The sequence below is a fragment of the Heteronotia binoei genome, chromosome 3, assembly GCF_032191835.1.
Source record: "Heteronotia binoei isolate CCM8104 ecotype False Entrance Well chromosome 3, APGP_CSIRO_Hbin_v1, whole genome shotgun sequence".
Lineage (NCBI taxonomy): Eukaryota > Metazoa > Chordata > Lepidosauria > Squamata > Gekkonidae > Heteronotia > Heteronotia binoei.
The window spans coordinates 88098753-88122769 of record NC_083225.1 but is presented as its reverse complement, the minus strand read 5'-3'; the positions used below and the strand labels follow the sequence as shown (position 1 = coordinate 88122769).

Below are 24017 nucleotides of genomic sequence, written 5' to 3'. Positions count from 1 at the left end.
AATCACAAGAGGTATCAAGGTCAGGTGCTGTAATCCCAGTGTCTCCAGAATGTTGACAAGTTGCTCCCATGCCTGAGCTGTCTAAAGTCCTGTGTTTTATGGGTACTTCACAGCTGGGTTTTGTTGAACTTGCAGGGGAGCTGTCCATTTGGCTTATTAGCCCCAGGTGCTCCTCCTGACTTGCTAAATGCTGAGCTGTGAGGCACACTCCGTCTCCTCAAGGAGCTCCAAGCATGCCTATCACCTCCTGCATTCCCCTGACTCTGGAGAAAGGGGAAGCAAGGCAGCCTTTCCTGAATTCTGGGTTGTTGACTCACTGCCTATTGTGATTGCCTCCTCTGTGGTCTCAGTGCCCATGAAGCTAGAGTCCCCACTGTCCTTAGTAACTTCAGCAACTGGTTGCCAAGGGCCACTTCTGCCACCTCAGAGTCACTGACGGGGATAGTAACAGGCTTAGCTGGCTGAGCATCAGCATCAGATGATAAATCAGATAACCTGGATGACTAAAAATGTTCCTTTTAACAGTGTTACAAATCTGATGGGTTCCCCCTCCCCATATGAGTATGCTTTTGTAGTTTAGCTATATATTTGGCAGTAGAATTGATGAGAGTATTGCCATTATTTTAAAAAAACCCATAAAAAGCAGCAGCAGCCAAAGGAAAGCAAAACATGGATCTTCTTCGTGGTCTCTGTGCAGTCCCACATATGGGTTATCTGCCAGGATCGAACCCGACCTCGGAAAATTCAAAGCAATCTTGGAGTGTTAATTTTGGTGCGCACTTCCTCTCGTCCCAGGGAGGAGGCATCGTCTGCACATGCCTGGATGAGAGGGAGGCGCCTAACCCACTCAGTTTCTTCTTTACCGCCGCCCAGGATACACCTACCTCGCTGAGTCTCCTGTTTTTCATCGTGATCTCACCTCCTCCTCATCTACTTCTTCACCGTTTTTTCCCTAACCGTTCGTCCTCTTCTTCGCACTGGTATTGTAAAAAAAAAAAAAAATTCTTACTATCTTTCTCTTCGGCCTTCGTCTCTCCTTCCCCCCCCCCCTCCCCGGACGGATGGAAGGAAAAGACAAAATCACCTTTAAAAAGTGTGTTCACTGTGCCTCAAAAATTCCATCTACCGACGGACATTCTTTATGCCTTTTCTGTCTCGGTGAGGCACACCGTACCGATACTTGCTTGCATTGTAGCCAGTTTAGGAAACAAGCAAGAAAGAACCGCGCGGCAAGACTCAGAAGCCATCTGTTAGAGTCATCACTGCACCCCACTATGTCCCACGCTTCGGGTTCCCAAACCTCACCATCCTCTCTATCTCCTCTAAAGGGAGTGGCTCGACCGGCAGAATCCATGGCCTTGGTTCCCAGTAAGCTTAAGCCCGGGAAATATTCGAAGAAGTCCGACGATTCCAGGAAGCGACATCGCACGGAATCGACTTCTAGAGACTTTGTGGCTCCGACATCACCAAAAAAGCCCAAGGCAAGCCATAGACCCCCGGATTCGATGTCTTCAACAACGGCTTCTACACCGCACCCAACCATCGACTCCATGGCCTCGGTACAGACAGCTCCGACTCCATTAGAAATCTCGGCGCCCATCGATACTGTACCTCTCAAGGTCGTTCACGTTCATTCCCGGTCCCCCTCAATTCATGGATCCTTGCCAGAACAGATCCTGGACACCGAGTCTCCGGATTCGACCAAAAGCCGGCGCGCTGACATCCTAGGTGCACATTCATTCCAGAAGGTCCCAATGCCTGCAACACCTACCAAGCAACAGACAGTGTTGTCTGCATCTCCACTCCAAACAGACCCATCAACTCAGAGAGAAATGCCCATTCGAATTCGGGCTGAGAGGTCTCGAAGCCGTCACAGGGAACACTATTATTATTACACTCCATCGAGGTCCAGGTCACCATCCTTTCTCAGGTACCAAAGATACCACAGATCACCATCTTTGGACTCCCATCGATACCGACTCCACGAAGACCGTCGGTACCGTGAGGTGCTCTTCTATAGGGATCAAGCATATAGGGAAGACCTACCTCGGTACCGCAAAACTCTTCCACATCGAGAGCAGGCATACTATGAAGACCGCCCTTGGTACCGCGAAGCCCCTAAACACTACATTACGGCACCAAAGCCACTGTCCCCAGCCAGATCGACCTCAATATGTTCAGTCTCTTCCAAGCCACCGGAACAGCTTGCACTGTCTACCAAACAAGTTACCCAAACCTCTTGACATCGACACCCAGGAAGAATCCGAAGCAGAGCAATCGGACTCATCCCATTCGACAGCCTCAGATCCTCATTCACCAGCATCTGACATCATCAAACCTGCTGACCTGTCTCCCTTAGAAGGCTCCAAATCCTATCTGGATCTATTATCTAACATGGCAAATTCCCTCAACATCAAGCTAACTACTGACGTGCCTAGAGTTTCGGATGTCGTTTATGATTTGGTGCATGCGGACCTGCTGGCAGGCTCCTCCCTTCCAATGCTCCCAGTTCATCTGGAGACCTTGAAAGAGGCTTGGGACCAACCCGCCTCAGTGCCACCAACATCGAAACGGGTTGAATCACTTTACAAGGTTCATGTTCCCGAATCCAAATTCCTCTTCAACCATCCAGCACCGAACTCCATGATAGTTCATTCATCATCTAAATCTAATCAAACAAGACACCCAGTCCCTTCTGAGAGGGAAGGCAAGAAATTAGATATTATTGGAAGAAAAATCTATTCTCTCACCTCCGCCACTACGAAAATCCACAATTATATGGCCTACTTCTCAGCATGTTTTCAACCTGACCAGTCAACTCAACACCTTGGTTCCTTCCTTACCAGAGGCAGCACAAAAACAAGCTTCGCATGCCCTTCAGGAGCTCTCAAGGGTCAGCAAGCAACAGATCAACACGGCACGTCACGCAGCGCAGTGCTCATCCAGGACACTGGTATCGTCAATTGCCCTACGCCGGCACGCATGGTTTAGGTCTTCATCACTGCAGCCAGATATAAAATTTAAGATAGAGGACTTACCCTTTGATGGGCAGGGCCTATTTAATGCCATTACAGATGACATTTTGACCAATGTCGACGACAGCAGGAAAAGGGCCAAAAGATTGGGAGTTAACACAACCACAATCCCTACACATCCGACAGAGAACCTGGAAACCATCGTACGACAAGCACTCTCGATCCCTACGACAGGCTGAATTCTGGAAACGCAAGGCTTCTCCGGTAAAACAACCCTTCCAGCAGAGGGCACGTCCACAAACAACAAAGAAATCAACACCGACCGCAAAGCAGTCTTTTTGACTTCCTCCCCTCGAACAGCCACAACACCATTCAGACACCAGACTACAACCATTCTACCCCATATGGGAGTCCATAACATCAGACTCATGGGTCCTGGCGATCATTCACAGGGGTTACGCCATAGAGTTCAATTCAACCCCAAAGCACCACAGGTTCATAACTACCCCCCCATCCCCCCTCTACAATTGGAAATCACGACCTTGCTGGACAAGGGAGCTATAGAACCTGTTCCACCACAGTACCACCATACGGGATTCTACTCCTGCTACTTTCTGGTCCCAAAGAGAGACGGAGGACTGCGCCCTATACTAGACCTTCGAAAGCTCAATCTTCACATCCGCTACAAAATTCCGCATGGTTACTCTACAATCCATTCTACTACTGATTCCAGAGCAGGCTTGGATGGCATCGATAGACCTACAAGATGCCTACTTCCACCTCACCATCGCTCACCGTCACAGAAGATTCCTCAGATTTGCTATCAGAGATCAACACTATCAATTCCGCGCTCTCCCCTTCGGTCTCTCCACAGCACCGAGAGTCTTCACAAAATGCATGGCTGTGGTGGCAGCAGTACTCCGACAACAACAGATCTCCATCTACCCTTATATAGACGATTGGCTGATCGTCGCCCAAACAAAAGAACAACTTCAGACGGACATTTCGGCTACCCTCACCCTCCTGTCTACTCTAGGCCTTCACGTCAATTAGGCAAAATCCAATCTAGATCCTACTCAGAACATACAATTTATAGGAGCGCACCTGTCAATGATATCTCACAAAGCCTATCTTCCAGCAGACAGAGTGCAACATATCCAATCCTTAGCCAACACGATAATAACGCATCGTTCCCAAACAGCTCTCACCTTTCAGAGTATGCTAGGCCTCATGGCGGCCACCACCTCCGTCCTCTGCTTCACCAGACTCCACATGCGTCCTCTTCAACTGTGGTTTGTCCGAACATTCCACCCTCAACGACAGCACCAAGGGACCTTGCTAACCATTCCATCCCACATCATCCCATCTCTACGATGGTGGACGGTGGACTGTCATCTCCTGGCTGGAACGCTATTTGTACGAACACTGCCCTCTGTGATTGTCACCACCGATGCCTCCAAGTGGGGATGGGGAGCCCATTTGGGGAGTACTCATGGTCAGGGACAATGGACCGACTATGAAAGATCCCTCCACATCAATTGCCTAGAGCTCCTGGCAGTCCACAGAGCCCTAAGATCTTTTCTTCCTTCTCTTCACAACCATCATGTTCAAGTCACCTCCGACAATGTTGCCACTGTCTTCTACATCAATTGGCAGGGAGGCACCGCCTCTACTCAACTATGCAAACAAGCTCTAACCTTATGGCACTGGAGCATCGCCCAGGGCATCTTCCTGATAGCGGTGCATCTACCAGGAGTCCAAAATGTCCAAGCAGACACACTGAGTCACCACCTAGTCAACGACCACGAGTGGACCATCAGCCGTCGTTACCTACACTCAGTGTTCCAGACCTTCAGTACTCCAAAAGTAGACGTATTCGCATCCCCAGACAATGCGCAGTGTCCGCGCTTTTACACTTGAGGCCCCCCCGTCCCCACTGTCGGAGGGGGATGCCTTCCTCCAGACATGGACAGGGACACTGCGCTACCTATTCCCTCCAATACCACTCATTACGAGGGTATTACAGAAGAAAAAGCTAGACCAAACCAATTGCATCCTGATTACACCATGGTGGCCTTGTCAGCCCTGGTTTACCACTCTTCTCCTCTTCTCAGACAACACATTTCTCCGACTCCCTCAAATTCAGGACTTGATCTCCCAACAAGAGGGCAGGGTTCTACACCACAACCCGGCACTTCTATGACTGACTGCCTGGAAAATCAGTTTCTGAATTTCCCACCAGATGTCCAGCACATCCTACTCAACGCAAAGAAACCTGCCACCAGAAAATCTTATTCTCTGAAATGGAAGCGTTTTTCGGAGTATGCAGTTCTACATAACTTCAAACCTGAACTCTCCACTATCACTCAAATCCTAACATACACCTTATCTCTTTCTAACTCAGGACTTTCATACTCCTCCCTAAAAGTCCACTTAGTGGTTATCTCTGCATTCCATCCGCATATCGAGGGTTGCACCGTGTTCTCCCACTATGCTACTAAAGCCTTTCTGAAAGGAATCCTTCACCTTTACCCTCCAATCTGCCAAATTCATCCTACCTGGAGTCTGTTACTTGTACTGAGCCAGTTGATGAAGCCACCTTTCGAACCTATGGCATCCATCCCTCTACATCTCCTGTCCTGGAAAACAGCCTTATTGGTAGCACTGACCGCCGGCAGGAGAGCTAGCGACATTTGCACTTTTAGAGCGGACCCGCCATACACAGTTTTCCATCACGACAGAGTCATTCTACGCCCTGACCCCGCCTTTCTACCAAAGGTGGTTTCAGCGTTTCATCTGGGGAAATCCTCAACTTTACCTGCCTTTTTCCAGCATCCTACTGATGCAGGTCAACGAACTTTACATAACTTGGACGTACGTAGGGCCCTTTCCTTCTACATTGAAAGAACACGACAGTTCCGAAAGGACACTAGACTCTTTATAGCATACGCAACCCACAATCAAGGCACTAAAATCTCAACATATTTTCAAAATGGATTGTGGCTGCTATTACATTATGTTATGAACTGGCAAAACAGCCTATACCTGAACACTTGAGAGCTCACTCTACTAGAGCCGTTGCAACCTCAACAGTCTTCTGCAAGGGTGTTCCAATGGAAGACATCTGTGCCACTGCGGTCTGGTCGTCTCCATCTACATTCGCCTCACACTATGCCCTAGACATTCGTGCCCGGTGTGACACGTCCTTTGGACAAGCTGTGCTGCGATCCATCTTCAACTGATGTCCCCAGTCACCTACACTGTAAGTACGACGTTACTCCTTATATGCATAACTAACCTTGTCTTCTGGTTACAGATCCAGCAACCGCCTCCAGACGGAATAGCTTGCCAGTCTCCCATATGTGGGACTGCACAGAGACCACGAAGAAGATAGACAGGCTTCTTACCTGTAACTGATGATCTTCGAGTGGTCATCTGTGCAGTCACACATGCCCACCCATCCTTCCCCGCTGCTGTATCCTTATCACGAGTAAAAATTGGTCCACCTATACAGCGGCGGGAAGAAACTGAGTGGGTTAGGCACCTCCCTCTCGTCCAGGCATGCGCAGACGATGCCTCTTCCCCGGGACGAGAGGAAGTGTGCGCCAAAATTAATGCTCCAAGATTGCTTTGAATTCTCCGAGGTCAGGTTCGATCCTGGCGGATAACCCATATGTGTGACTGCACAGATAACCACTCGAAGATCATCAGTTACAGGTAAGAAACCTGTCTTTTTCTCATAATTATATCCATAGTCTGCTTCTGTGTTATTGCACATATAACGTTCCTGATTAGTCTTATTCTAAGTATTATGTACTATTACTGGCAGAATTACAGATAAGTACATCGATCTATGTGCTGAAGCAAAAATGTTTAGCAGATGGGATTGTGGCGAGCCAGTGTAGAGCTGAAATGCTGAGGTACATACTGGCATGAATAATCAGGGTTTCCAAAGAATTTACTGTTTTACACAATGTAGCTTTGTCTGGCCACTGAGAGCTATATACAAAACATGCAGCCAAAAAAAAGATATTGTGGTACACTTCACATCTTGAAACAACAATATTTTTTTGGTGGACTTGCTATGGTTTTTTAATTTGTACTGGTTTCTAAAATAGCCTTATAGAAACATTATTTCCAAAGTTGCCAGTAAAAAATAGGAAGGAGTAGATAAGAAGAAGCTCTGTGACATAAGCATCTGAAAGCTGAAGATATGTTTCAGTTCCCACGTGTCAAGGAGTCAGTAGGCTGACCCCATGAGTTCCCAGGACAGTTGCAAGCAAATAACCATACTGCTGTTATTTTTAAATATATATGTTTATGTAATTTATATACTTATAGCCAATATCAGGGTTTTGGGTTTTTTTAGAAAAGTCCCAGCAGTAACACATTTGCATAGTAACCCACACCCCCTGATTTCTCCAGAAGAGATGTCACCCGTTCAGTAGGTTTCTTTCCGCAGATTGACACAGAACAGTACAGTACCCTCAGTTGCATTTCATGCAACTGCCCTATGAGGGACCTTGTCCCCTCTCCACAGCGGGAGAGAGAGAGCCATGTGCGGCAGAGCAGGCAGTGGCAGGCCCAGCTTCTCCCAGGAAGGGGCGTTCATGGGTAGCTCTGTATCTCTTGTTCTCTTTGCAAGCCCATTGGAGGCTGGAGATGGCAGAGAAGACAGAATGCACTGTCGGGGAGTGCATGGCTGTCTAGTGCCTTCCCTCTCCCAGAGACCGTTTTTCGAGTCGGAGTCCTGGCCAAGCCAGCTGGAACAGCATTCCTGTGCATACCTGGCCAATATAATTTATATACCCAATAGATTACCATAGATAGCAAACAAAACAAAAAAACTAATTTTGTCTACCTTACATTGTTTAGGAGCTATGTTAGGTGGCAACACTCACATCCACATTAAGGCCTCTAATAAGCATAGTCTATGGTCTGAGAAATTGAGAATCATAGAACTAGGCCAGCAGTCCATGAACATCTCAGCTAGCCAACCTCTGCAATTATATAGTAATAGGAATAAGGCCCGTTGTGAAGAAAAATACAATGGGCTCTAGAAGAAGGCTTTGGGCAAGTGCCCCCCATCCTTGCTGTCTTCCTACCCACCTAAGCAAAGGCAGTCACTCCCCCCACACACACCTCAAGGGGAGCTGATCTTCCATTTGGAGAGGAGTTGCAATTCTGTGTGATCTCCAGCCCTCACTTGGTGATTGGCAACAGTGATTCCCCAGGAGGAAATGGCTGATTTGGAGGGTGGAGTCTATGACATTGTACCTGTTTGAGGTCCCACCCCTCCTCAAGCTCACCCTCTCCAGGCTCTACCCCTCAAATCTGCAGGAATTTCCCAACCTGAAGTTGGCAACTGCTAAGTCACACTGGCTGTGATGGCAGGGCTGCTGCTCAGGGCCAAGCAACCAGGCCTAATTAAATCATTGCAGCCAGGTGGCATCATCACCCAGAGGGTGTTGCCAGGTCTAGGGTAGCCAACTTCCAGATGGAGCCTGAAGATCTCCTGGGATCACAATTGAACTCCAGACAACAGATCTCTCTCCCCATCCTGGAGAAAATAACTGCTCTGGGGGGTGAACTCTATGGCATTCTATTCAGCTGAGAGGCCTTCCTTTATTGTCTAGTAACAGCCTCTGGCTAGCAGCTTCCCCAGTGGCCCAATCCTTGTCTGTTTTGGGACAAGGCTGAGGGAAGGAGTGAGGGAGGGAGTGACAAGAAAGAGGTGGCCTCCATGGCCTCTGAGGAAATGCTTTGTGAGGCCTCAGTAGAGCGGCAGCCCTTTCTTAGACTGGTTGATGGAGAGGACACGGAGAAGCATTGTACATATGTTTGTCTTTCTTAAATGTTCCTGGGCCTGCACTAGGTGGGGGACTGGGAAGTTAGCCAATGGGAAGCCAGCGACTGACATATGATGGGCCAAAGGTTTGTTGAGTGCACCTGTCAGCCAATGGGAGCGCTCCATTTGGCCACCACCATTAGGGCATTATCATCTATGATTATCTGAATTTCCAAACAGGAGTGGAAGGACCCCTCCCCTGTCTAGAGGGAGGATTTGCTGAAGACAGGCCTTGCAGAAAGCACAGCAGTTCACTACTGTAATAACTTAGCCAGGGTTATGTAGGGGAGGGGTCTCTGCATGATACTGGAAAGGGTGTCCCCTTTAGGGGCTAAATGGTCAAGGGGCATACCAGCTACCTCTTGTGCTGGCAAGCAGACTATTTTTATTTGATTTATTTTATTTTACAAAATTTATACCCTCTTCACTGGCAGCACTTCACTGTCCACTGCAGCATAGTTGCCATAGACCAGTGGTGGCGAACCTATGGCACAGGTGCCAGAGGCGGCACTCGGAGCTCTCTCTGTGGGCGCTCGCACTCCCCCCCCCCCCCCGTGCACAAGGCTCTGGAGTCATATCCCATTGAAGCTCCTCCTCTCCCCAAAATCAGGCTCCTTCCCTCAAATCTCCAGGTATTTCCCAACCCAAACCTGCTTGCAGTATGTGAGCAGAGCTCTTTCAAGCGACAGGGACCATAAGGCAAATTGTTGATAAGCTGTTTTAGAACTGTTGCACTGCTATTCTGGTTTTTCCAGAGCATCCCTGACAAGTGTTTGTCCAGCCGCTGCTTAAAAACTGCCAGTGAGGCAGTCGATTGCACTGTTGAACAACTCTTACTGTTAAAAAGTTTTTTCTATGCCAGTCCTCTCCTCTGCAGCCAGCAGGAACAGTTCCCTGCTCCTCTAAGTCGCAGCCCTTCTAATACTTCAAAAGAGCAATCATGTCTCCCCCTCAACCTCCTCTTCTCCAGACTGAATATCCCCAAGTCCCTTAGCCTTTCCTCATTGGGCTTGCTCTCCATGGTTTCTTGGAAGTAATCTACAGTAAGCACTGTGGCACCTACTCTCTGCACATGCACAGAATTGCAGTTTTAGTTTAAAGAAAGAAGATGATATTGGGATTTATATCCCGCCCTTCACTCTGACTCTCAGGGTCTCAGAGCAGCTCACAATCTCCTTTATCTTCCTCCCCCACAAGACACCCTGTGAGGTAGGTGGGGCTGAGAAAAGCTCTCCCAGAAGCTGCCCTAGGAAAGGCACAAACAGGCATGAGAAAAGGCCTGCGTGGTTAACAAACAAAGTAATGGAAGCTGTAAAAGGTAAGAAGGACTCCTTTAAGTGGTGGAAAACCAGTCCAAGTGAGATTAGTAAAAGGGAACACAGGCTGTGGCAAATCAAATGCAAGACTGTGATCAGGCAGGCAAAAAGGGACTATGAGGAGCATATTGCAAAAAACATAAAGACCAACAATAAAACTTTCTTCAAATATATTAGAAGTAGGAAACCAGCCAGGGAGGCAGTGGGGCCCTTGGATGACCATGGGGTAAAAGGATTACTGAAGGAGGATAGGGAAATGGCTGAGAAGCTAAATGAATTTTTTGCCTCCGTCTTCACTGTGGAAGATGAGAACTTTTTGCCCGCCCCAGAACCACTAATTTTGGAAGGGGTATTGAAAGACCTGAGTCAGATTGAGGTGACAAAAGAGGAGGTCCTACAACTGATAGACAAATTAAAAACTAATAAGTCACCGGGTCCGGATGGTATACATCCGAGAGTTCTGAAAGAACTCAAAGTTGAACTTGTGGATCTTCTAACAAAAATCTGTAATCTTTCATTGAAATCTGCCTCTGTTCCTGAGGACTGGAAGGTAGCAAATGTCACCCCCATCTTTAAAAAGGGTTCCAGAGGAGACCCGGGAAATTACAGGCCAGTCAGTCTGACTTCAATACCGGGAAAGTTGGTAGAAACCATTATCAAGGACAGAATGAGTAGGCACATTGATGAACACGGGTTATTGAGGAAGACTCAGCATGGGATCTTCTTCGTGGTCTCTGTGCATCACACTTGTGGGATACTGCGCCTGCGCCGGTCCCCGATCGGTATCTGTAAGAAAGCCCGGGAATTTTCCGCGGTCGGCGCCACTGGGCATGCGCAGGCGTCCCATTGCGCACGCCCAACGGCGCCATCGCGGCAATCCCGCCAGTTCCTTTCTGACCGCTGTGCGAAGAAGCTGAGTTTCCTCGTGTTCCCGGTCGGTGAGCTTCGGGTTTTTTTCTACCCTTTTTTCCCTCGCCTCTGTATATATAGCCTGTTTGTTGTTTTTCATAGAGTAGTAGTTAGTTTGTAGTTAGTTAGTTAGTTAGTTTTTTAAAAAGTGTGTTTTCGGGTGCGTGTTGTGGCGGATCGCCCTCCGGGGCCTTCCCCCCCCTGTTGCTCCCTAGTTTTTCCCTCCTCAGAGGATTCTGAGAGGGCTTTCCCTAGTGACGATTCTCTATGGACAGTCGCTGGGGTTTTTTTAAGAAGATGAAGAAGATATTGGATTTATATCCCGCCCTCCACTCCGAAGAGTCTCAGAGCGGCTCACAATCTCCTTAACCTTCCTCCCCCACAACAGACACCCTGTGAGGTGGGTGGGGCTAAGAGAGCTCTTACAGCAGCTGCCCTTTCAAGGACAACCTCTTCCAGGGCTATGGCTGACCCAAGGCCATTCCAGCAGGTGCAAGTGGAGGAGTGGGGAATCAAACCCGGTTCTCCCAGATAAGAGTCCGCACACTTAACCACTACACCAAACTGGTGCCGGGCCTGCGGGAAGAAGATCGCCCCCCCCCCCAGATGGCCATTCCCTGTGTCTCCTCTGCTTGGGTGAAGCGCACCGTGTGGAGGCCTGCCCACACTGCCTCCGCTTCTCCAAGCAAACGAGGAAGAACAGGGCGGCAAGGCTATCGGCTGCATTAACGGCCTCGGCACTTCACCCTCCAAAATCGACGGCAGGCTCTTTGGCATCGGTACCGAAAATGGCGGACGCCCAAGCCCCGACGGTCTCATCAGCCGATGCGACCCTGATGGAAGAGGAAGCACCGAGAGAGCAAGACCCCACGAAACAAGCCCTCGAGGGGTCGGTCGAGAGGCCAGCGAAAAAGCGACGGGAGGAAGCGGGGCGAGAATCTTCCTCCAAGAAGGCGAGGAGCAAGGAGAAGCGAAAGCAGCGCGCTCAACTTCGCCTTCCCCCGATGTGTCGGCGCCGATCATCGTCGAGCCGCCAAGAAGGGCTCCTCCTTCCCCGTTGCGCAGTCCATCGACCCCTAGGGCCAGCGCTCATCGGCCACGCAGCCCATTGACTCCCAGGGCCAGCGTTCATCGGCCGCGCCCCCCAGTATCGGAAGCAGAGATCGACCTGACGCGGCGATCTCCTTCAGCGGGGTCTCTTCGGCAAATCGGCCTCAGACGTCGAGGCATCGACATCGGCTGATGCGGCTAGAACTGCGGCGCCTAAAGGCGGAAGAGAGAGGAAGCCGTCAGTTGAGTCTCGGCGTTTCCCACCGATACCCCCTTGGGAGCAGCATAGATGGCAGTCGCCCTACCCCTGCTGCCCGCAGTACCATTGGTACCAACCAAGGGAGCACCCGGAATGGGAGCAGCGGTCCAAAATGTCCTCCTTCTCCAGGGCATCGCACCGATCCAGAAGACCATCGGCATCGGTCTCGATCCCGCCGGAGCGACGCGTCGCACCGACAGAGCCCCAGCACCGACCCCCGACGCCGATCCAGTCGCCACGGAGGGAGCCAACACCACCCCTGTCGGAGCGCTCAGAACACAGAGAGTCTTCGCCATCGGGGTCGGAGAGCGACGAGGAGAGAGCCTGGGAACCTTCACCAGATCCCAACACAGCGGAGGATCTCCCAGTCTCGCCCTCAGAAGACCTGCGGTCCTACGCAGAGATGGTGAAAAGGATGGCAACCACCATCTCCTTGCCCATCTCCCAGCCCAAGCCCGTCGTGGACGATAACGTCTTTGATATCGTACAACGGGACACGTCCACGGCTGTAGCACTGCCTGTAACCAAGGTCATCCTACAGGCACTCAAGGAGCCATAGAAGAAGCCATCCTCGGCACCGGTGTCTTCGAGGAAGCTGGACCATATGTACAAGGTCCAGGAGACGGGGGCTGAGTTTCTCTTCACGCACCCAAAGCCAAATTCAGCCATCGTCTCATCTTCCTCGAAGTCGCGCAGGGTGCATTCTGCCCCTCCTGATAAGGAGGGGAAGAAATTGGACGGTATGGGCAGGAAGATTTATTCGGCGGGATCCCTTGGCGCGAAGGTATCTAACTATGCGGCCTGTATGGCGAGATACCAGTACGCCATGTGGGAACAGCTGTCCCCCCTCCTTTCCTCTCTACCCGAGGACAAGAAAGTGGCCGCAAAGAGACTGCAAAAAGAAGGCCTGACGGTAGCCAAGCAGCAGCTAACAGCAGCGAGGCACATGGTGGACGTGTCGGCCACGGCCATCACATCCGCCGTCTCCATCCGTAGACACTCCTGGCTAAGGTCTACCGCCCTACAGCAAGACACCAGGGCGCGCATCGAGGACTTACCCTTTGAAGGGGACGGCCTGTTTAGTACCACCACAGACAACGCCTTACAGGAACTGGATAAAAACCTGACGATTTCCAGGAGCCTGGGGGTTCAGGCACCCTCCAGACAACCCAGAGCCAGGCAGTGGAGCAGACCCTGGACCAGGAAGCCTCACCACAAGCCACCCTCAGACCAACAGTGGCGCCCTCGTTCCTCGCAACCCGACAAGCAGACCTACTCGGGTAACAACAGAGGTCGCTACAGCACCCAGCCCTCGGGCAAGTCTAAGGGTGCCCGCCCCTCTAAGCAGGGACTTTGACTTTGCTGCTGCACGCATCATCGCCCCCACCCATTCCACTATCCGCCTCCGCCCTTTCCTGCCTGCCTGGGAGCGGGTCTCCTCAGACAGGTGGGCCCTGTCCATCATCAAAGAGGGCTACAAAATAGACTTTGCTCAGATTCCAAACCAGTCCGTAGTGGTCACCACTCCTCCCTCCCCACCTCTGCTGGCGGAGGTGGCCAACCTCCTGCAGAAACAAGCCATAGAGAAGGTACCAGCAGAGGACACGGCGGGTGGGTTCTACTCCCGCTACTTCCTGGTTCCCAAAAGGGATGGAGGCTTGAGACCTATTATGGACCTTCGGAATCTGAACAAATTTATCCTGTACCAGATGTTCAGGATGTCCACACTGCAATCAATCCTGCCCCTCATCAACCAAGGGGACTGGATGGCCACACTAGACCTCAAGGATGCTTACTTCCATATCAGCATCCACCCAGAGTTCAGAAGGTTTCTAAGATTTGCTGTGGGCCTACAGCATTTCCAGTTCACGGCCCTACCATTCGGCCTGTCCACAGCACCCAGGGTGTTTACAAAGATGATGAGCGTAGTGGCTGCCCACCTCCGGCTGCAGGGAGTGATAGTCTTCCCATATATAGACGACTGGCTCCTGGTAGCCAGATCAAGGGAAAGCCTGTCTGCCCACATCACGGCCACACTACGCCTTCTTGATGCCCTGGGCTTGCAGGTCAACCTAGAGAAATCAAAGCTCACTCCATCAAGGACAGTGTAGTTTATAGGTGCAGTGCTGGACACAAACCTTCATCGGGCGTTCCTGCCCGCCCAGAGGGCAGAGGACATCATAAGCACGGTACGGTTGCTTCAGAGGCAAGGGTGGGGCACAGCACAACAGCTTCAGCGGATGCTGGGGCTGATGGCGGCGACGACAAGCGTGCTACTTTTCGCGAAACTGAAGATGAGAGACCTGCAGCTATGGTTTCTTCGTCAGTTTCGCCCAACCAAAGACTCACCTCGAAAGAGGTTCACTATTCCCCCTACGACGCTCCAATCGCTTCAGTGGTGGGAATCGAAAGACAACATTTGCCAGGGGGCCCCCTTCCACCTTCCGGGTCCCACAGCAACTATCACCACGGACGCTTCCCTGTGGGGGTGGGGGGCCCACATGGACGGCCTGTGCGTGGGGGGCCAGTGGCCTCCCAAGCTGGCCCTGCACCACATAAATCACCTGGAACTGCTGGCGGTGCACTTCGCCCTCCGCTCCTTCCACCCAAAGCTGGCGGGAAAGACAGTGGCACTGCTCACAGACAACACCACCGCCCTGTCTTACATCAACAGGCAGGGTGGAACGGTGTCTCGTCGGCTCTGTGCGCTGGCAATGGACTTGTGGTCGGAGTGCATCCAGTACGACATCTTCGTGAAGGCTGCACATCTGCCAGGGGTCCTCAACACACGGGCGGACTCCCTCAGCAGAGGGGGGGCATCACCGCACGAGTGGGAGCTGCAGTGGCGCTTCCTGGAACCAGTTTTCCAGCTTTGGGGTTACCCACAACTGGACGCTTTTGCTACAGCAGAGAACAAGAAGGGCCCCATGTTCTGCTCCAGAGGGGGGGTGGACCCAGCATCCCTGAAGGACGGACTCCTCCTTCCCTGGGCGGGCCGGTTCATCTACTTGTTCCCGCCCCTTCCCCTGTTGACGAAAGTAGTCAGCAAGATAGCAACAGAGCGCCCACGTTGCATCCTGGTGACCCCATGGTGGCCCCGCCAGAACTGGTTCTCCATCCTGCTACAGCTGTCGGGGGGGAGCTTCTACCACTTCCCAGCGGAACCAGACCTCCTGTTGTCTCAGGGGGGGCACGTCCTGCACCACAACGTGCCACACCTGAAACTGACAGCATGGCTGATAGACCATTGGAGTTCTCTGGCAGGGTCCAGGAGGTCCTACTGAATAGCAGGAAACCCTCCACCAGAGCTTCCTACGATAGGAAGTGGAGGAGGTTCTCGAACTTTATGGCTGACCGATCAGGCACACCGCATGAGGCAGGCCTGCCGGCAATCTTTGACTTTTTGCTATCCCTGGTGGACGCAGGCCTAGTCTTCTCTTCCATTAAAGTCTACCTGGCAGCTATATCTGCCTATCATGAACCCGTGGGGGGGTACTCTATTTTTGCTCACCCTCAATCCAAGAAGTTTTTGAGGGGACTGTTTAGGCTGCATCCACCACCAAAGCCCCCTACTCAATTGTGGGATTTGACACTGGTCCTGGACAGACTAACTAGGCGTCCCTTTGAACCTATGGCCACGTGCTCTCTGCAGCTCCTGTCTTGGAAGACTGCCTTTTTGGTGGCCATCACGTCTGCACGCCGCGTGGGGGAACTCACGGCGATGCGTTGTGACTATCCTTATTTAGTTTTTAGAGAGTCTGGTGTCTCTCTGGCCCCAGACATCAGTTTCCTCCCTAAGGTGGCCTCCCAATTCCACCTCAACCTAGAGGTTTGGCTACCAACCTTTTTCCCTAACCCCTCCTCGAGGAGCGTAGGCTGCAAGCCCTGGATGTTAAGCGTGCCTTACTCTTTTATCTAAAGCGCTCTAAGGGCTTTCGCAAGGATCAGCAGCTATTCGTCTCGTACACTGCGCCCAAGCTGGGCTCCAGGATCTCCTCCCAGAGGTCCTCGAAGTGGCTGACGGAGACGATCAGACTCTGCTACCTCCTGGCAAAAAGGCCGTTGCCTGGACCTGTCCGTGGACACTCCACAAGAGCGATGGCAACGTCGGTGGCGTTCCTGAAGGGTGTGCCCTTGACGGATGTCTGCAAAGCTGCTACCTGGTCTTCCCCGCATGCCTTCATGAAGCACTACGCGCTAGATGTGCATGCTCAGCAGAGGACTCGGTTGGGGACTGCGGTGCTGCAATCTGCTGTTTCCGGTTGACCGTCTTCCCACCTCCAGGTATGCCTTGCTTGCTAATCTCCCACAAGTGTGATGCACAGAGACCACGAAGAAGATAGACAGGTTGCTTACCTGTAACTGTAGATCTTCGAGTGGTCATCTGTGCATTCACAATACCCGCCCTCCTTCCCCACTGCTGACGGTCTCCCTCCAGTAGGAGCTTCCAGCGGTCATGAAGGAACTGGCAGGATTGCCGCGATGGCGCTGTTGGGCGTGCGCAATGGGACACCTGCGCATGCCCAGTGGCGCCGACCGCGGAAAATTCCTGGGCTTTCTTACAGATACCGATCGGGGACTGGCGCAGGCACAGTATCTCACAAGTGTGAATGCACAGATGACCACTCGAAGATCTACACTTACAGGTAAGCAACCTGTCTTTCTGCAAGGGAAGATCTTGCCTCACTAACCTGTTACATTTCTTTGAGGGGGTGAACAAACATGTGGACAAAGGAGACCCAATAGATGTTGTTTACCTAGACTTCCAGAAAGCTTTTGATAAAGTTCCTCATCAAAGGCTCTTTAGAAAGCTTGAGAGTCATGGAGTAAAAGGACAGGTCCTCTTGTGGATCAAAAACTGGCTGAGTAATAGGAAGCAGAGAGTGAGTATAAATGGGCAGTCTTCACAGTGGTGGACGGGTAAGCAGTGGGGTGCCGCAGGGCTCGGTACTGGGTCCCATGCTCTTTAACTTGTTCATAAATGATTTAGAGTTGGGAGTGAGCAGTGAAGTGGCCAAGTTTGCGGATGACACTAAATTGTTCAGGGTGGTGCGAACCAGAGAGGATTGTGAGGAACTCCAAAGGGATCTGTTGAGGCTGGGTGAGTGGGCGTCAACGTGGCAGATGCGGTTCAGTGTGGCCAAGTGCAAAGTAATGCACATTGGGGCCAAGAATCCCAGCTACAAATACAAGTTGATGGGGTGTGAACTGGCAGAGACTGACCAAGAGAGAGATCTTGGGGTCGTGGTAGATAACTCACTGAAAATGTCAAGACAGTGTGTGTTTGCAATAAAAAAGGCCAACGCCATGCTGGGAATTATTAGGAAGGGAATTGAAAACAAATCAGCCAGTATCATAATGCCCCTGTATAAATTGATGGTGCGGTCTCATTTGGAGTACTGTGTGCAGTTCTGGTCGCCGCACCTCAAAAAGGATATTATAGCATTGGAGAAAGTCCAGAGAAGGGCAACTAGAATGATTAAAGGGCTGGAGCACTTTCCCTATGAAGAAAGGTTGAAACGCTTGGGACTCTTTAGCTTGGAGAAACGTCGACTGTGGGGTGACATGATAGAGGTTTACAAGATAATGCATGGGATGGAGAAAGTAGAGAAAGAAGTACTTTTCTCCCTTTCTCACAATACAAGAACTCGTGGGCATTCGATGAAATTGCTGAGCAGACAGGTTAAAACGGTTAAAAGGAAGTACTTCTTCACCCAAAGGGTGATTAACATGTGGAATTCACTGCCACAGGAGGTGGTGGCAGCCACAAGTATAGCCACCTTCAAGAAGGGTTTAGATAAATATATGGAGCACAGGTCCATCAGTGGCTATTAGCCACAGTGTATGTGTGTATATAAAAATTTTTTGCCACTGTGTGACACAGAGTGTTGGACTTGATGGGCCGTTGGCCTGATCCAACATGGCTTCTCTTATGTTCTTATGCCCTTTCAAGGACAACTCCTACATGAGCTATAGCTGACCCAAGGCCATTCCAGCAGCTGAAAGTAGAAGAGTGGGGAATCAAACTCGGTTCTCCCAGATAAGAGTCCACACACTTAATCTCTACATCAAACTGGCCCTCCTTTCTCACATCAGACTTTCTAGTTTCTCACATTCAGACAATCCCTGAAGTTTCCAAGGGTAGCCATGCTGACCCATAGTAGAACAACTAGATTCAAGCCCAGGAGCACCTTAGAGACCAACAAGTTTTGGGGGAGGGGGCACAAGCTTTCCAGCATTAGAGCCCCCTTGATTAGATAACAGGAGCTTTGACTCTCAAAAAACTTGTTCTCTAAGGTGCTGCTGGACTCAGATTTAGCCATATAAATCAGTTGACTCCTTTCATCAACTTAATTTATTAACTAGCATCATGTATCCCCTGCCTTCCTCCCCAAAAGGACACTGAAGTGGTTTGACACACTCTCCCCTTCTCTTTTATCCTCACAATGAACCTATGAGACGGGTTAACTTAGAGTATATTACTGGTCCAAAGTTTCCCAGCAAACTACCAGGGCAGAGTGGGCATATGAATCAGGACCTTCCAGATCTGATTTGGACACCCTAACCACCAGCTCCTACTAAACACACTATATTTTAATGTATTCTTTTTTCCTAATGGCAAACTAGAATGGTGTTTATAATGTATGTTACATGATCAAAAGTAAATTAGGTGGACAGGAGCACCTCTGGGAAAGGCATGTTCTTCTTCGTGGTCTCTATGCAGTCCCACACATGGGTCTTGCCGCAGGCAACGGATCCATACCTCGGAGTCTCTAATAGCTCGCCTAGAGCGCTTTTTAGCGCACTTCCCACTCGCTCTGGGGAGCAGGCACAGACTGCGCATGCCTGGAGCGAGGGGGAGGTGCCCTTCCCACTCAGTTTCTTCCTTTCCGCCGCACGGACAACACCTACCTTGTTGCGCTCCTCTCTTAGCTTGTCCCTGCTGTTGGTATCGTATTCCTCCTTTAATTCTTCTTTATTCTCTGTCATTCTTCGTCCACAAAAAACTAAAAAAAAAGAACCTATTTCTGCACTTGCTTTCTTTCCCCCCCCCTTCCTTCCTCCCCTGTCCGGAGCGTATGGAAGGGAAAATTACCTTTAAGAAGTGTCGGAAGTGTGGGTCTAAAATCCCTACTTCTGACGGGCACTCGTACTGCCTTTTCTGCCTGGGTGAATCGCATAGGGTAGATACCTGCCTTCATTGCGCCAGCTTCGGAAAACAGGCGCAAAAAACCTGAGCGGCTAGACTCCAAAGTTTCTTACTTGCAAGATCTCTTCGGCCTATGCCCACTTCGGATTCACCGCCTCCCCCACAACAAGCGGGAGATTCGGCTGCGTCGGCCGCTTTTCACATTCTGAAAAAACATAAGTCCGACAAGAGACTGTCCAAACATTCCGATGGCCACAAGGCTTTGAAAAAGTCTCGTCATTCGGTCTCACCGAAATCGGATCCTAAATCGCGTCATCCGGACTCGCCGAAAGTGCGTAATCCGGCCACGTCGGTCTCGGCTCCAAAAAAGCCCCGCGATCCGATCCCATCGATGTCAGCCTCGGCTTCCACCCCTATGGCTTCGGCCCCGATTATTCCAGCAGAGCTCTCAGCGCCTTCCGATGTCATCTCGGATATGCCTCAGTTGACTCTGCGTTCACCGCCTACCGTAGAGGTTATACCGATCGGATCTCGTTCTCCCTCGATCCATAGCGAGGTCCCGTACGACACCCTAGAACCCGATCCTTCCCCGGAACCGATCCGTTCCAGATTCAAGCCGGGATCTTTCCGGGACATTGCAGTCTCCCCATTATATCGGGAGTCTTCTACACAGATCCCTACCCAATAGTTCCGATCCCGCTCTCCGATTCGGCGCCATCGCTCTCCTTCCCCGTACCGAGAATACTATCGGAGTCGACATTACGACTACTCCTCTCAGTCCCAGTCTCCGTCTCCTCATCCCAGTCAGATCCACCAACGCTACTCCCACTCCCCCTCTGAGCAGAGTTTCCACCTTTCCCGTTACCATGATGTCGTCCCCGACCCTAGATGTGATTATCGACCCCTCGAATCCGTAATCTCCGCGATCCCCCCCGGTACCGCTCCCGAGTCCTTGAACGTACATCACCTCAATACCAATACCGTCACGCATCCCCATACTATCCTTATGATGATCTGAAATATGCCTTCCCTCGGACCCGTGAGACCCATCGACCCCTGGAATATGCCTCCCCTCGGACCCGTGAGACCCATCGATCCCATGAATCCTCCCGAGCCCGAGATTTACCTAACGAACCCTTGATACCCCGTATATCTGCCAAAGTATCTACTGCCCCGACTACATCATCCCATCCAGCCATGACGTCTAACCCTCAATCCAAGCTTCCTAGAGATCAGACCTCCTCTGTCCCTACCAAACCTCATATGTCGCCCCTGCCCGAAGAATCTCAATCCGAGATGGGCACGGATCCTTCAGACTCTGAAGACCCTCCCGTTTCTCCTGTTTTGGATTCGACCCAACCTACCCGACTTTCACCCTCTGACAGCTCCAAGGCTTACCTCAATCTAGTCACCACCATGGCTGAAGCCCTTAATATTCCTCTCCCTTCTGATTCTCCTAAAGTCTCCGATGTCGTCCACGATCTCGTCCAGGTGTATTTTCCTGCAGGTTCCATCCTTCCCATGTTCCCCGTTCACCTTGAAGGCTTATGCGAGTCCTGGGACAAACCAGCTTCGATACCACCTACCTCGAAGCGCCTCGACTCCCTATACCGGGTGCATGCGCCTGAATCCAAGTTTTTAGCCTCCCACCCGGCTCCTAATTCAATTATCGTCCATTCAGCAACCAAGGCAAAACCATCACGTCATCCTACTCCACCTGATCGTGAGGGCAGAAAGCTGGATACATTGGCTTGCAAGATCTACAGCCTTGCCTCCACAAACTCCAAACTCAACAATTATTTAGCTTATTTCGCAGCATATACGTACAACCTTGCCAACCAAATTACACCCCATAGCATATCTATGCCCGACACTTCTCAGAAAGCTATTTCCACTCTGGTCTCAGAGCTGTCAAGAGTGTCAAAGCAACAGATCAACTCTCTGAGACATGCTGTATCCTGCTCATCAAAAGTTTTTGCCTCTTCGGTGGCACTCCGTCGTCACGCTTGGCTTCGGTCAACTAATCTTCAACCAGACATTAAGCAAAAGATAGAAGAGCTGTCTTTTGATGGCCTGGGCCTGTTCCACGCCTCAACAGATGAGGTCCTTACATCCGTCGATGACAGCCGTAAGAGAGCTAACCATCTGGGTGTCTCCCAACCTACCTCTCAGCAATTTAATAGGCCTAAGCCTTGGAGGCCATCTTTCTAACGTCAGCGCTCCCCCAGACAACCTGACTATTGGAGGAAGAAACCTCCACAACACAAGCAACCTTTCCAACAAAGGCCTCGCTCTCAACCTACAAAAAAGTCTGCACAACAACCCAAGCAGTCTCTTTGACTTCCCTCGCCGTTCCACTCCTCAGATGAACCCCCTCTATTGCACACGTCTCCTCCCATTCTACCCAGCCTGGAACTCAATCACCATGGACTCCTGGGTGCTCACCATAATTCATCTAGGGTACGCAATCCAGTTTGTTTCACCACCTCACCACCATTATTTTAACATTACTCCACCCCCCCCCCCTCACCTCCAACAAGAGATTCTGGACTTGCTCCAGAAAAATGCCATAGAACCTGTTCCTCCTCAACACCGCGGGACGGGTTTCTACTCAAGATATTTCCTGGTGCCCAAGAGGGATGGAGTCAAGCGTCCTATTCCAGATCTTCGGAAGCTAAACAAATGCATAGCCTACAGGAAATTCAGAATGATCTCCCTACAATCCATTCTGCCTCTGATTCCGAAGGATTCCTGGATGCCTTCCTTGGATCTCCAGGACGCTTATTTCCATGTGACCATCAGACCTCAGCATCGGAAATATCTTCGATTCGCCATAAGTCACCATCAACACTTTCAGTAGCGATCCCTGCCGTTCGGCCTCTCCACCGCGCCCACAGTGTTCACCAAGTGTATGGCAGTAGTGGCAGCCGCTCTGCGTCTTCAAAACATCCCTGTGTTCCCATACATAGACGACTGGCTGCTGATTGCACCAACGCAACACCAACTGAAGAGAAATCCCGATGCAACTCTCTGCTAGCCTCCCTGGGACTCTGTGTGAATGTCACCAAATCACACCTCACACCAACCCAGGACTTGCAGTTCATAGGTGCTCGTCTATGTACGTCCCCTCATCTTGTCTACCTCCCAGAGGATCGTGTGCAAACCATCATCTCCTTGGCCCACCAAGTTCGACAAACCCCGCTACAGTCTGCATTCACCATACAGCGTCTCCTGGGCCTCATGGCTGCGACCACGTCTGTTCTCCGCTTTGCAAGGCTGTGTATGCGACACCTTCAACTGTAGTTTGTTCGCGCCTACCATCCACATGTACAGCCTCGGAGCACCCTTCTCACCGTCCCACAGAGGGCCTTACACTCCCTTGTCTGGTGGACGATGCCATGCAATCTGCTTTCCGGGATGCCCTTCCTTCTCTCTCCTTCTTCGATCATTGTGACCACAGATGCTTCCAAGTGGGGTGGGGGAGCCCACTTAGAAGACAAAACTGTCAGAGGACTTTGGACTCCGACCGAGAGGGCTATGCACATAAACTGCCTAGAACTGATCGCTCTGCACAGAGCCCTTCATTCATTCCTTCCATCGGTCAGAGGTCAGCACATCCAGATCATTAAGGACAATATGGCTACAGTGTTCTATGTGAACAAACAGGGCGGCAACAGGTCCCTCTGGTTGTGCCGCATAGCCATACTGCTCTGGGAATGGTGTATCAAGCACAACATCTATCTGACTGCCATTCACCTCCCAGGAGTGGAGAATGTTCTGGCCAACTCTCTCAGCAGGATTCGCATAGATGACCACGAATGGTCCCTCAATCAAGTCTACCTGCATCGTATCTTTCTTTGTTTCGGAGTACCCAGAATAGATGTTTTTGCCTCGAAGGACAATTCCAAATGCCCTCACTTTTACACCAGAAGAGGCAACGATGCCTTCCTACACACCTGGAAGGGCCCTCTGCACTACCTCTTTCCTCCGACCCCCCTAATAACCTGGTCGTTGTTGAAGATTGCCCGAGATGGCACGGACTGCATTCTCATTGCTCCATGGTGGCCATGGCAACCGTGGTTCACGAGACTTCTCCAGATGTCCTGCCACACCTACCACCGCCTTCCTCCAGCAGGCGATCTCCTGACCCAAGCCCACGGCCAGGTATTGCACCACAATCCTCAGGTTCTGGCGCTTACAGCGTGGAGAATCCGTCCACGTCTTTATCTGCAGGAGTAGCTGAAGTTATTCTAAATGCTAGGAAGCCGTCCACCAGGCATTCCTACCAGTGTAAATGGAAGCGTTTCTGTTCTTTTGCATCATCCCAGCATCTACACCCAGAATCGGTACCCCTGCACTTGATCCTTGAATACTTACTATCCCTACAAGAGTCAGGACTCTGCTATTCCTCGTTGAAAGTTCACCTCTCTGCCATCTCCACCTTCCACGATCCTGTTGATGGCACCGTTTGTCGAAATCATTTTTAAGGGGCATGTTGCACCTTCACCCT

At 50.9% G+C, this 24017-nt stretch overlaps 1 protein-coding gene across 20 annotated transcripts in view; it reads left to right on the top strand.

Moving 5' to 3' along the window:
- Positions 1–24017, top strand: part of CASK (calcium/calmodulin dependent serine protein kinase) — a 382103-nt gene that overhangs the window by 133217 nt on the left and 224869 nt on the right. The gene's annotated exons all lie outside the window — the stretch shown is intronic.